General features: G+C 36.9%; 1 pseudogene; it reads right to left on the bottom strand.

The window, feature by feature from the left end:
* Nucleotides 1-5779: 5779 nt before the first annotated feature.
* Nucleotides 5780-12773, bottom strand: LOC112171154 (annotated as a pseudogene).
* Between the last annotated feature and the right edge of the window lie 1435 nt (nucleotides 12774-14208).

Raw genomic sequence — 14208 nt, 5'->3', positions numbered from 1 at the left:
CGAACCTTGATTTATACACATTCTCAACACGCCCCCGCACGTGTGGTGATTTCTCAAGCCATACACGTGGACAAGTTATATTGGGTGACGGTAAGCACGTGTGGCCATGAGGCATGCACACATGGGATAACCTTGCTTTGATACCATGATAAAGTAATATGAGGTTCACATCCAAAACCAATTGGCAATGGATGGAGTGGCCCAAACCCTTATAAACCCATAAGCAAAGTTATATTTTTTCAATGTTGGAGTTATATTTATACACATTCTCAACACGCCCCCACACGTGTGGCAATTTCTCAAGCCATACACGTGGTCAAGTTATACTGGGTGACGGTGAGCACGTGTGGCCATCGCTGAAACCAAACACGTGGGTAACCTGCTCTGATACCATGATCATGTAATCTGGGGTTCACATTCAAAACCAATTGCCAATGGATGGAGTGGCCCAAACCCTTATAAACCCATAAGCAAAGTTATATTTTTCCAACGGGTGTTGAGAATCTATATAAATATAACTCCCACGTTGGAAAAATATACATCAAAGGGGAATGGGTTTAAAGCCAATTCAATGAATCAAACTTGACGGAAACCTAACCTAGTTGATTGGAGATCCCATTGTCCAGGTTCAATAGGCAAACTAGTTGAGTGAGATTCAAAACATTGAACACACAACATAACTCATTCCTAAGATGAGAAAGTGTGTTACCTGTGATAAAGTGAAAGGTTGAACTCAATATTCTTAATGACACTAATCTCTTACATTTCAAGAGGAATTTAGAAGGATATTCATAAATTAGGTGTCACCTATACAAGAGTAAATGTGGGGTCGCATTTTTGAGAATTACATGGCTAAGTTCTCTAAAGCTCTCATGAATTCGGGATTTGTTCAGGACCAAAATGAACACAAACGTATAAACTGAAAAGTGTCGGAAGTGATACGTGTGATGCTTGTTATCTTGGCCTACTATAACGGTGAATAGTTCAAGATTTTATATCCACTGCGTCACCAAGTACATCCGATAAGTATTCACTAAGGTAGGTTCAAGTCCAAAAGACACCTCTCCTGATGTGTATCAATTCCAAGTTTCTCTCGAAATGTTTCATCATTAGTACAATTCTACCATATTTCCTTATTTTCACCTTTCTATTCAAATGTCGGGGACTGTTAGAGTTTGAATAGAAATCATTTTTTGGCTGGTGGAGGCTTTTTGATTCAAATAATATGGTTTCCATTGAGGAGGATTAGATTTGTGTTAAAGGGATTCATCTAAGATTTTCTTCTTCACTTGGATCTGTCTCAAGGGGATATTACCGTTCCAAGATCTGTCTAGAGGAGATTTCACCTCACTTGAATCTTCCTCAAAGAGATTTCTTCTCACTCGGATTTAGCTCAAGGAGCTTTCCAAAACGCTGCATGATATCTAAAATTCAGTTTTTGAAATCTGAAATCAAAAGGACAAGTTTGATCAACTTACCTTTTGAATTTGAACTAAAGAGGTTATGGAAAGGATAAGTCTAAACAACTTACCTCTTCAATTTAAACTGAAGTGGTGTTTCAAACATTATATAAACCCAACAGGTCTTCCTCTCCAAAAATAGATTTAATTTTCCTTCCTTCCTTCAGAGAGTAAACCACTTAGTACACTCGCTAGAATTCAAGGTCTGGTGCTAGGCCCTTGGATCATCGATAGTTGTATCCTGGTGGTCAGAAGCCTAACGAACTACAAGCATTAAGTAGGGGTGAAATTCTGTCTAAAGGACATTGCCAATTTGCAAGCCTCTATCGAATCACAAGTCAGTTCTCTTGCAATTACAATTCCTTTATCTCATATATATGTTGTGTATTGTAATCCATATATTATTATATAAATTATTGCTGTAATTACTTATATATATTGTAGAAGCATATTTTCAATTCATTGATACAAAATATATTGTTGCAGAAGTATTGAAGATGAATGATTGCCTAAATTGATTGAAATTAGAGATTGATCTAAGTCTCAAATCGTGAAACCACGTTCCTGCCTTGTCGGTCAGGCTTGAGAAAAAAAACTTGCTGAAGAGTCTCTCGTCGTTCGTCTCTGTGGTCATCTGCTGCATAAAACTCTTGAGGTGATCCATGGGGTTGGTGGTCAGGTTGTATTGTTGGAAGATGGGCGTCACGAATTTGTGTGGCTTCTATGCATTGAGAATGTCCTCGATGGATAATGATTTTCCTGTCTCCCTCATGGTGGTTGCGGCTAGTTCTCTAGGACTTTCATTTCGTAGTTCATGTAATATCCATTCCATTTGCGATCGCCAGCTCTCATCTTTTGCTTTTTGGGATCTTCTTGTCGTTTTCTAAGTTAGGTCCTGAACTTCCTCCCGTTGAGTTTTCAGCACCTCCGTGAGCTGATTTCTCAACAGCCTCCCCATCTACTTCCTTGTCGCTTCAATCCTCAATCGGGTCTGACTCACTCTTCTTGCGCTTCTATTTGCTGATATCTCTGAGTTCTTCTTTCTTTCGCAACAGTGTAAGTTCTTCCTCTGACTTCTTCATCCACTCGAGCATGATAGTGTGCTGTCATTATGCGACCTATCCGATCCAATGTTGTTGGATGAATTTGGTTCGAAATTCTCCTCTCCCACCATGTTAATTTTAGGAAATCGTTTCTTATAGATTGCACCAACTGTTAATGAGAAAAAATTCGGCAGAAGACGTCCTCTTACAGACTGCACCAACTGTTAAGGCGGAAAAGTTTGGCAGAAGATATCCCCACCTACTTTTTTGACTGGAGTGAGAGTGAAAACTTCTCGTCCATTGTCCTCACGCCCATCCTCCAAATTTGGGTCGGTGTAGGCAATTCAAGTAAGAAGAAGAAGGGAATTACCTGTAAAAATACTACGATGCCTAAGTCAGTAATATTTTAAGTTATAGTATGGGTATACAAACAGTGAACAGTTCAAAGATTGTATATCCACTGCGTCACCAAGTAAATCTGATAGGTCTTCACTATGAAAGGTTCAAGTCCAAAAGACACCTCTTCAAATGCATCTCTTGTTCGCTTGTACTCTCTAATTCCTTGTCATTTTAATTCATGTGGGCGATTGTTGGAAATTATATCTTAAATTCTAATTAAATATGAATGAAAATATAATTTATCATGACCTTTCAAATTGAAATGGTACATGCGTTTATTCCAATAGGTGTCTTTAGGAAGTAGTGTCTCTCAAGGAGATAAGTGAACAGACATATTAGTTCACCACATTGGAGACAAGACTCATGTTTGCTCTCTTTATATATGTTTACACAAGAAACATATTAAATGGACAAAGTCAAAGGGAATGCCCATTGGATGGGAGGTAAGGCTCTTAGGCTTGGATATATTGTAAATATATATATATATATATATATATACATATGTATATATATATATATATATATATTTAATATATCAAAGATAGGGCCTTGGGCCTAAATTAAAATTCCAATAAAATATTTTTCTTTTTTATAAATTCGGATAAAGACAATTTTGGGTAAAACAGATCCAAAACGGTTGTAACTGTTCATATCAAATTCAAATTGAACGAACAGTTGCGTTGTCATGTCCGTTCTCTATAAAAATAAAAAAATAAAAAAAATAAAAAGGCGTGAAGGTTCATTGCAGATAACAACATCGCTTTCTAACATCTCTTCTTCTACAAACACTTGAGAGAAACACAAGTGAAGTTCGCCAAGTTTCAAAGCATCTATGGAATGCCTTGAAATGAGAGTTGTATCATGCAGGGTAGATGTCTACGATCAACCACAGCACACATGTGTGGATGAAATTCTGTCTTAGGACATTGCATTGCTGTTTGAACCAATATTTGGCAAGGCTCATGTGGCAGATAGGTGAGCCCGACCCACAAGGTGTAATGAATGACCGCGGCTAATTAGCCACGGCACATTAAAGATTTATAAAGTTGATTCTCAAATTAGCCACGACATATTAAAGACAAATCAAATTTATGGTAGAAGATAACGTGTTCGGAGAACCGTTACTGAGATCAAATGATTCACAAGGCTTAATGAATGACCGCAGACCCACAAGGCGTAATGAATGACGGCGGCTAATTAGCCGCAGCACATTAAAGAGCTTGATTGTCAGGAGAAACATTACCAAAGCTTGGTTTAATTTGCTTGAATGAGCATCAGGAGGTATTATTGCCGATCATCAGTTACAAGACCTGATCGATTGCTCATGAAAGAATCAATCATTGATAACGTCAAAAATATCACAAACATGAATACTGTTTTATTTGTAATCAATGCGGTCTTAGCTGTAAAGGCTGAGATTGCTTCTTTTCCTTCATTCAGTAGTTTAGCTTCACTATAAAAAGGACCATAGGATTCATTTTTAGAGGTCCTCGACCAAACGCTCTACTCGATTACTCAAATTTTATCTCAATACATTTCAGTATTTCTGCAACACTTATCAATCTTTACGTGTTTATCTTATCGCTTTCTTTATCGGTATTTATCTTTCCTGCACTTTACTGTGTGGCTCTTTACATTCATGCAATTTATCTTTTAGCTGTGCATTTTGCTGCACTTTATTTCCCGCGATTTACATTCTTATTCTTTATCTTCCTGCACTTTATTTGCTACACTTTTACATTGCTGGACTTTCTTTACTTGCACTTTCGTTTATGTTATTTATTTAAGCCAAAGAAGTCCTCAACCCAGTGACACGTAGCTGAGACAATTTTTGAGTGAACAACTGCATATGCAAGCCTCTCTCAAAGAACCAAGTCAGTGATTGCATTTCGTTAATTCAATTTTTCTTAGTATTGATTTATTGTGTATGTTGTTGAATATTGTTATTTGCTTCTATTATTTCTATACATATACTGTTGTATATACTGAGATTTCGGTGACAAAGGATTGATCAGGGGTTGTCAATCCCCACGTGATATAACAGAGGTCTTTATAGGCAATGCGTCGCCCTACAATTGAAACTGGTGCCCCGGGTTTTGAAGTGTCTATGACTAGGTATACAAAGAATGAGGAGAGTACAGCTCCTCCTAAGAAGGTTAGACGACCATTGGGGAGTAGAAACAAAATTTCTCAAGCTCCAAGAAAAATGTTCTTAGCTCTTTGAGATTGACTTATTCTAATGCAGATAGTGATTCTACTTGCCCTAGTTATAAGGCCAAGGCTAAAGATTAATTTTGTTTAATTAGTATTTTCTTTGCCTACAAAGTACTGACTTATGTTATTGATCACTTGATTCTGTGAGTTTGAAAATGTAGCGCAATTGAGTGCCTTGTACTGCTAAAAATTCATCCAGTTAGGAGTAAGGTCATTTGTTGTGTGTTTGTAGGCTCACTTTTGAATAAATGAGATTAGAGGTCTCAATGGGCAGTGTTAGTTTCGTCTAGCTTGGCCCTCATACATATGGGTTGAGTTTGACGTTTCAGTCCAATCAATATAATGCTATCTCTATTTCTCAGGAAAAGAAAGTTTTTCATTTTTAGTTAAGTATATACAAACCGGCTAGTCTTCTCAAGAGTGCAACACGAATTAGGATAGGGAACTCATACTAGAAGAGGAAATTTTTTTTATCAACAATACCCCTTATTAGGCCATTACTTCACTAGCTTCAGCAGTTCATTGCATTTGAATTGTGACAGTTGCAGGAACTATTTCTAAAGATGCTTGACCACGTAATGGAGTTCGTTGCTCTCTAAAGAATACAAAATCTATATCTATGCGGTTTGAAGTATGGACAAATGCACTCTCTTGGTGGTTGTTTGGCGAGACGTTAACTAAATCTCATTGCTGACTGCCTTTGAAAGTATGAGAATCGAAGTCTTTTTCATTAAATTTTTTTAGCATGTCCTGAATCCTTCTCCATTTACAGGCTGTAGAATCAGAGTGCACCAACACGTGTCTATGCTTGTAAAGGAAGGAAGCTACGAATATGATGAGAGCTAGAATTGAAGCCACCCCAAAAATGATGAATAGGCCCCGAAAGCTATCAAGGCCAAGACTGTTGCTCGAAAGCTTTGGCATATTCAAGTCTTGACAACTGGTTTCTCTGTTGAACCATTTATTTTCAAGGTTCATTATCACTTCTCCTTCGGTCACGTTTAAAACTGCCCGTGAAACATCAGGTACAAGAGGGGAACGCTTTGGAAAAACCTGTAAAGTTACCTCTGCAAATTATTAGGAATCATGAATATATACATTATTTTTAGTTTTGTGTAAATATAAGTACATGTGAAAGATTAAAGAGAAATCTTACAAAAGCAAACCCATCAGTCTTAAAGATTGGTCCAATCATGGTATATTTAGAGCAATATTTTACAAGAAAAAGCTTCATGTTGGGGATTTCATCAACAACAGCAGCAATACCACCATTTGCACTCCCCTTTGAAAGAAGAGCATCACAATCTTCTGTAGATTTAAATTTTAAAAGCCTTAAGCTTGGAATCATCAAAACCTACTTGTCTCAAGACATTGTAAACAAATGTATTCTCAGCATAGCCAACTGTCTCCCCATTCCTTAAAAGAACCCTTACATCCGTCACAATAGGGTGGAGTTGTTGGACTGTTAATAATGAAGTTAAGCTAGCAGTGTAACTTTGCGTCAGTATTAGCATAACAAAAACCCATATAATCATCACAAATCTGGCCAAGTCTCTCCCCTGTTTTAAGTAGATTCAAGTAGTGTAGCAAGGAAAATTGTGACGTCTCGAACCCGAATTCACCGGTTTACTAGTCACTTGGACGGTGAACGATCTTTACTTTCACTTTTACTATCGTTTTAGTGCTTTTAGTGGCCCTAAAAGTTGGCTTTTTGTTCGGGTCAAAATTTGAGAAAATGTTCTTCATGAAAGTTGTGGAGGACGTTAAACCGAGTCCGTGGACATGTGGTACGTAAAAATCGGAGTTTGTATGCCAAAGTTATAAGCGAAAAGGTAAAGTTATTGTTCTCTCTCCTCTCCCCCGATCTCTCCCCTTTCCTCTTCGGGCGATTCCTTCTCCCCTTCGATTCTCCGCCGTCCGACCATTAACCGGTGGGCAACCGGCCACCACGTGATCGCCTCTTCCTCCTCTTGACACTAGTGGCCTTGAGTTTCGGCGATTTGGCCAGAAAACCACGAATCGAAGCAAGGAACCTCACGGTGCAGTTTGAGCTTTTCCGGCGATTCAGCCATTTCTGGCCACCAAACTGGCGTCGAAGGTGCGGTTTTTGCCAAGGATAATTTCCCCCCTAGCCTTGAGCCACGATTTGCAGTGTAGAGGGAGAATCGATCAAAACCCGATCCTAGGGTTCTTGGATTTTCTGGGTTTTCTTCACCGGCCAATTTCGAGCACTTAAAGGTAAAATTGGAATGTTCTGTAGTTGAGAAACTTGTTGGGTCTGTTGTGATGTTGCTGCTGCCAAAATTTGGTGGCCATCAGAGGTGTTGGTGCGTGGAGGCACGTAAGGCAGTTTTCTAACTTCGATTTTTAGCCTATTAAATCCTATAATTGATGTAGATCTCATAAATGTGAATTTGGTTGGAATTGAAGAAAAGTTGTGTTGATAATGAAATTTCTGGAATTTAGAATTCTATTACTGATTTACGAGAATCCGACCGTCGGATATCTCTTGGTTCTACCTTGGAACCTTTAAATTAACGAATTGGTATTAGTGGTATAATTTGGGTTGAATCCGAGAAGAAGTGAAGATATGATTATGAGGATTTGATTTTAGGAATCGTATTTAATTGCCGAATCGATATTCACGAATTATAATTGTGTACAGGGCGATATACCGAGCTATTACTCGATGAAGGAACTCATATGCGTGATCGCCTAAATTGTACTGTGAGTGGACATTTATTTTAAATTAATTGTGCATGCAGTATATTAATATTTTCTGATTGAGATTTAATTTATTATTTGAATTATTGAGTTTTATGGTTTTATGAGATTTAGTTTATTGATTTGAGCTTTATGAATTACAAGGTTAGTATTGAAATTCCTTCCCGAGGGCTTTTAGTAGATTTTCGAGATAGTTATTTATGAGTTATTGAGTTGGGAAATGATTTTCGGGAAGTGACTGATTAAGAAAATATTATGAGAATTATTGATTTCGAATATCGGTTTTTATGAGGATTCACGATTATGAATGTTTCATCGAATATTTGAGCATGATTGAATTATCGAGATTTATTGAGCTTTGAGCTCCGCACTTGTCAGCCTTGAAGTTAGATTGAGATTTCTTTCCGAAAGCATTTATTGATTTACAGAGTATTTGATTTATGCTTTCGAGAATTTATTGAGATATTGAGGTTTGAGTTACGCTTTCGGTGAATTATTAATGATTTATTGTAGTAATATCGAGTTTCTTTCCGAAAGCAAGTAATTGAAAGAGGTTGTTTCCAGTTTATTGAGGAGGCTATCAGTCAGCGCATGCATGCATTACCTAGTTGGCAGTCCCTTCTAGGTAATAGTCTGGTTGGCAGTCCCTTCCAGACTACATCCAGGTTGGCAGTCCCTTCCAGATGATATGAGGTAGTTAGTTGGCAGTCTCTTCTATCCACCGCCTCCTATTCCAGTTGGCAGTCCCTTCCGATGCGTCATCTGGGTGGCAGTCCCTCCCAGATGGCATGAGATGACTAGACAGCAGTCATTTCTAGTCATCAAACGAACCTCTTGAAAAAGGATGTTTTAAAAAGAATTGAGGATGAGATTTTAAGAGATTGCAGTAAAGGTGATGATTTAAAGTATTTCCAAGATTGTTACTGCATGCGAGGTTTTAGAGAATAACTTGGGAAAGCATTAAGTTTTACTTATTCATTCGAAATTCCTTATTTTTCGTCCACTCACTCTAATGATTTTTAAATGTTTTTCCCTGGGCCCTTCAGTTTTAAATGCCCAGTTTGCAGGCCAGTTTAGCTTGAGGTCGAGCATACTTGAGGTTGAGGCATAGCTGTTATAGCTTCCGCATTATAAAAGTATCGGTCCTTTATCTTGTATTCTATTCTCTTGTACGCCTGTACATTAGATTGCTCTGATAACCTATGAGATTAATATTCTTAAGTTCAGAATTGTTTGTGAAATGGGAGATGTTGTGATATAGGGAGCAGGGTGGCTCTAGAAGAATAAGGGTGGATTATTTTAGTAGTGTAAATGTCTTTCTACAGGTTTTTGGGTAGTCCACTTTTAGAGGGAGTTCCGCCAAATTTTTGGTAGAATTTCTTCTGAGGTGGGCCCCGCAGGGTCACTTTGGATTTTCTAGGTGAAATCCGGGGCGGGTGTTGTCAAAAATAGTTAAAGTTAGTATGTGGGGCAAAAAGCACTGAATTGTTTGTGTAAGTAGCAATAAGTGAGAGTGATGGATAACTTACCGTGTGAAGAAACCATTGTTGAGAAGGAGAACCAGACACCAGTGCCAACTTGATATGATGGAGGGCCACGAAAATCTTCATTAATTAGATGCTCAAGAACCCAAATCACAAAACCAATGAAGACCAAGAAATATAGTATTGTGATCCAAAGGTCCAATGTCAAAGGTTTCAAGAAAACCCAAGCGTTTTCGCTCATGTTGTCTACAACTGGTACAACCATGACCACACCAGATTCTGTGTATGGCATTGTAAAGTCAACATATAAGGATCTGTTCGCCCTAATTGTTGTATCTCCCACCACAGCATCAAAATTCTGTCGAGTAAACAAAATAAATGAGTTTTTTATTATCAACAAAAAAGTCATAATCTCCCGAATAAAAAAAAAGTCATAATCAATATTAATTATAAAATGTCTCACAAACTATGAGGCTATTTTAATTTTCATACCAAACTATCGCTTTTTTACAATTTGCATGCCTTAAGTTTTCTTTTTTTAACATATTAATACCATGACCACTAACAACTTTAAAATTCCTGGCCCTTTCCGTCACTTCAATGAATATATGATTTTTGACATTACTTTAACAAAATATATTTTTTTAAATTATTAATTATCAATAGTTTGTCAAAATATTCAACAGAGCACTAAAATTTCAAGTTTTGAAACATATATGGATGAAAAATGACTAGAAGAATTCGTATATATTTTTTCAGAATAAATATGTTAAGCAAAACAAAATAAAAAAATAAAACCAAAATTAAAATAATTAAATAAATTAGAAAGTCAATAAGAAACAATTTAATCACACAACCCATTGGTCATGGTGTCCATTGGTGAATAAATGTTCTCGAATTTGAGCAACGTACAAACAATCCGAATGAAATTTTTTTTTAACAAAATGTTAACAAAATTAAACTATGCAAATACAAAAATTTGATAATTGGGAATAAAAATGAAATAGTCTCATAATTCGGGATATTTTGTAATTAATCCTAACCAAAATAGATTTGAATTTCATTTGAAAGAGATGAGATTTTACCCCTAGATAGACTTGATACACCAAATCGTTGTAAGTGCCGGCACTGGATCCATCAGACTTTGCAAAAGGAATGAGCTCATAAGGAAGAGCTTATGGTAACATTTCGACAGCAGCCTTGAAGACATCAATACTAAACCCAAAAACAACTGTTCTATTATTGTTAAGATCTTTTTTGACAGTAACAAATTCAGTAAAACCATCTTTCATAGGAACTCCTATTCTCAACTTCTTGCCACTTGTAGGGATCTCCCATCCCTTTGGGACAGAGATTGCATCTCCGGGCCATATTATTGGTCCAAGATTGCACTTAGATGTTGAAAATACTCGCGAGTTTGCTGATGATCCCAATTTTCTCATTAGTCCATTTTTCGGTGTCCAAAATCCAATTGCTCTTTCTCCACCACCATTTAAATTAACTATCTTAAAAGTTGATGATTGAAATTGTCCATCAACAAGACTGACATCCCCAGCAATGCCTTGAAATCTTGTGATTGACAAGTCTTTGCAAAGTTCTGGACCATTTTCAGAAACCTCAAAACTATCAAGATCTGTTGACCTGATTGATGAAGAATTTGTCTTTTGGAAGCCAAATAAGCTGGTAGTCCGCACTTGTTCAATGGCCATGGCTAGTGCAAAAGCAACATCATAAGCCCGAAGTCCAAAAACATCCAGTTTAGCATTAATGATGGTTGGATTGTCTTGTTGGAATTGCCATTTCCACAGAAGCTTGAATTCTTCAAGCTCCATGGTTTCTGGAACATAAGTTTTTATACCCAATACACCTTCCATGGACTTGATGACTGATGATTTTGTTCACTGTAAAACATCCGCTATCGCAGTAGTTGCTAACCAAACATAGCCTTCACTCATCATTCCAAGTTCTTTTGCCTTTGCAAATAGCCTGGAGGATAGATCGGCTGTCATGTGGACAATAAAGACATCAACCTCGTCTAAGGCATCAGTTAAATATGGTATGATTCCTTCACCAAACTCAGTATCTATGTAGATGGGCACAACTTGTCTCCATCCAAAAGCTTTCACTATTGCACTAATGGCTTTCACTTGGGATGAGTCATTTTGAGTAAATCGGAAAAAGTAGGAGCTTCGCAACGATGTAAGAGAGGGGCTTGTCATAGAAAATGATATAATTGGCACTTGAGCTTGGTCATCGAGGTTGATAACAAAGCTTGCCTACATTGATGTTACTGGCCCTAGGATTGCTTGCACTTGTGCATACTTTATCAGATCTAAAGCTGTTGCAATGAAAAACAAAAAAACACAATTCACTTGACAAATTCAGAGTAACATTTTGCTCATATATGCTTCTTGAAAATGAAATGTATAAAGCATATGATAATTAGGAACATGGGACAATCAGAAACATAGATCAAAAGTATCATTTGAATCATAGTATAGAAAATCATATTGATCTAGTCTTTCAACAAATACACATTGCAAAATGTGACCAAGATTGTTGTGTTTTTACATATTTGTGAAACCATTGCAACTATGTATCAAAGATATCAGTTGAATTTGAATCATCGCATAGCATATTATTTGCCTAAGAAACCTGTCATTTAAACATACACGGGAGCTAGTATTTTAAACCTTCATGATCCTGGACGGTATATGCATACAGACATAACTAAACTGATAAGATTTTTTAGTTTTTACATATTTGTGAAACCATTGCAACTATGTATCAAAGATATCAGTTGAATTTGAATCATCGCATAGCATATTATTTGCCTAAGAAACCTGTCATTTAAACATACAAGGGAGCTAGTATTTTAAACCTTCATGATCCTGGACGGTATATACATATAGACATAACTAAACTGATAAGATTTTTTAGTATGCACTACTGTGGAGTAAAATGCTCTACCAACGAGCAAGAAATTAGCCAAAATTATTTAAACAGTAATTCAATTTTGTATGTAGAGGAAAATTCATTTAGGCTGTGTTTCAAGAAGAATAAAATGCAACTATCATTCAAAATCATGACAGCATGCAGATGCTTACTAACTGGAACAATTGTAATGAATTATGTAGTGAAATGTCTGTTTGAACCCAGAATGAGAGCCAAACAATGCCAATGATAGGGAGGAGAACCTGCAGCAGCTGCGCCAACAACATTTTCCTTGGAGTTCCGAATGTTCAAGACCAGCCTAGTCTTGTAGTGAGCATGAGAAGCATAGAAATCTGAGAGCGCAATTTTGATGCAGCTCAACCAAATCTTTCCATATAGTCTATTAAGGTTAAGAACAACACCCACATTAACTGGGATACTGGCCTTGTTTTGTGCCATGGCCAAGCAAATCCATGAAGAAAGGAACAAGAAAATGACAGAAAGAACAAGGTTGGTGGAGTTTTTTCTGATCATATTTGAAAATGTTGTACTCAGTCCAATCAAATTACCAAAGATATATATGGAGATGGAGATGTGCAGAAGAATAAGTGACGTCTTTGGTCAATTTCCATCTCATTAGATACGCTGCCCTTGGAATAATCAAAGATAGAAATGGCATACAGCTGTTATGCTTGGTTAAGTGTGATCAGAGGCATATAAAACAATTTGAAGATAACAAAACTGAAAGTGTTTGACTTTGTGGTACTCATACTCAGCATATTATATAAGCATGTATCAGCATGATTTGTGGTCAATTCTAGCTTAGAGCAGACACAGTGGCGGGGTAACTAACTAAACTAATGTAAAATATACTTTAAATGACTTCCAATTTTTAGGTCCAGACACTTTGTAAGACTCGGTCATCGGACCAGCTGTGCAAAACTAAGAGAAACATCAAGACATAAATAGTCTATGGAACTATACGAAGGTCAACTGTAATTTCAGTCGAGTAAATCGAAAATATGCTGCCTTTTCTGTTTATTATGCTCATTAAATTTTTTTTTTTTTAATTTATAGAAAGCATATTATGCTCTTCCACCTTTCAAAACAACTAGAAGGCTCCGACCAAACATACCAAAAAAAAAAAAAAAAAAAAAGAAGGCCATTGGACACCACATCAAACCACATAAGCTTTAAGGACTAGTCTTCGAACATATTATATTTTCTTTGTTTTATCCTTTTTTCCGAAGAGTTCAATCCCTTCAATGTAACCAAAAAAAAAAATTATATATCTTTACAACAATAGGAGTATAGTACTGTTTACTGACAATGTACATACATGAACTGATTCAATATGAGTATTGTACGAACTTCTAAGTTAATCCTTTAATATGCAAATAAGGAAAATGTTGGTTTCTATATTTTCTCCCTACGTCCTTATCACAACTCTATTCAGATACCAAAGCCTCGATCTCCGGTGCAAACCTCAACCTTGGTTGAACCAGAGAAGTTGAGGAACGCCTTAGCAACCACTGTGCTTTCTTCAACTTCTCAGCTTAGCCTACAACGCTAAGTATCGATACCTATGACCCTAGAGATCACACCACAAGGCCTTATTTGTAAGGAAAAAAGAAGAAATTGATCAAGGTGCGTAGAGAGCTTTTGGATCCATTAGATTGGGTCGAACATCTTTGAAGCTCAATAGAGTTTAGTTTGCCCTAGGAGCGTAGAGAGCTTTTGCAACATTGATCAAGGTGCCATTAGGTAAAAGGAATTGGGCCATTCCACGTCCTTGAACTAAATTTGATGGTTCTGCCATTGTAGTCACAGAGGAATACATAGGCAACATCTCCAAGAAAAGTTGTCTACAGTGGAGAATTGTGTGTATAGTCACACTATCTGCAAGACAATGAAGTTCTCCACAGTTCATTCCTTGAATAAAGAGCTTAG

Source organism: Rosa chinensis, chromosome 6 (assembly GCF_002994745.2).
Source record: "Rosa chinensis cultivar Old Blush chromosome 6, RchiOBHm-V2, whole genome shotgun sequence".
NCBI classification, from domain to species: domain Eukaryota; kingdom Viridiplantae; phylum Streptophyta; class Magnoliopsida; order Rosales; family Rosaceae; genus Rosa; species Rosa chinensis.
This window is presented reverse-complemented; position numbering and strand designations above follow the sequence as displayed.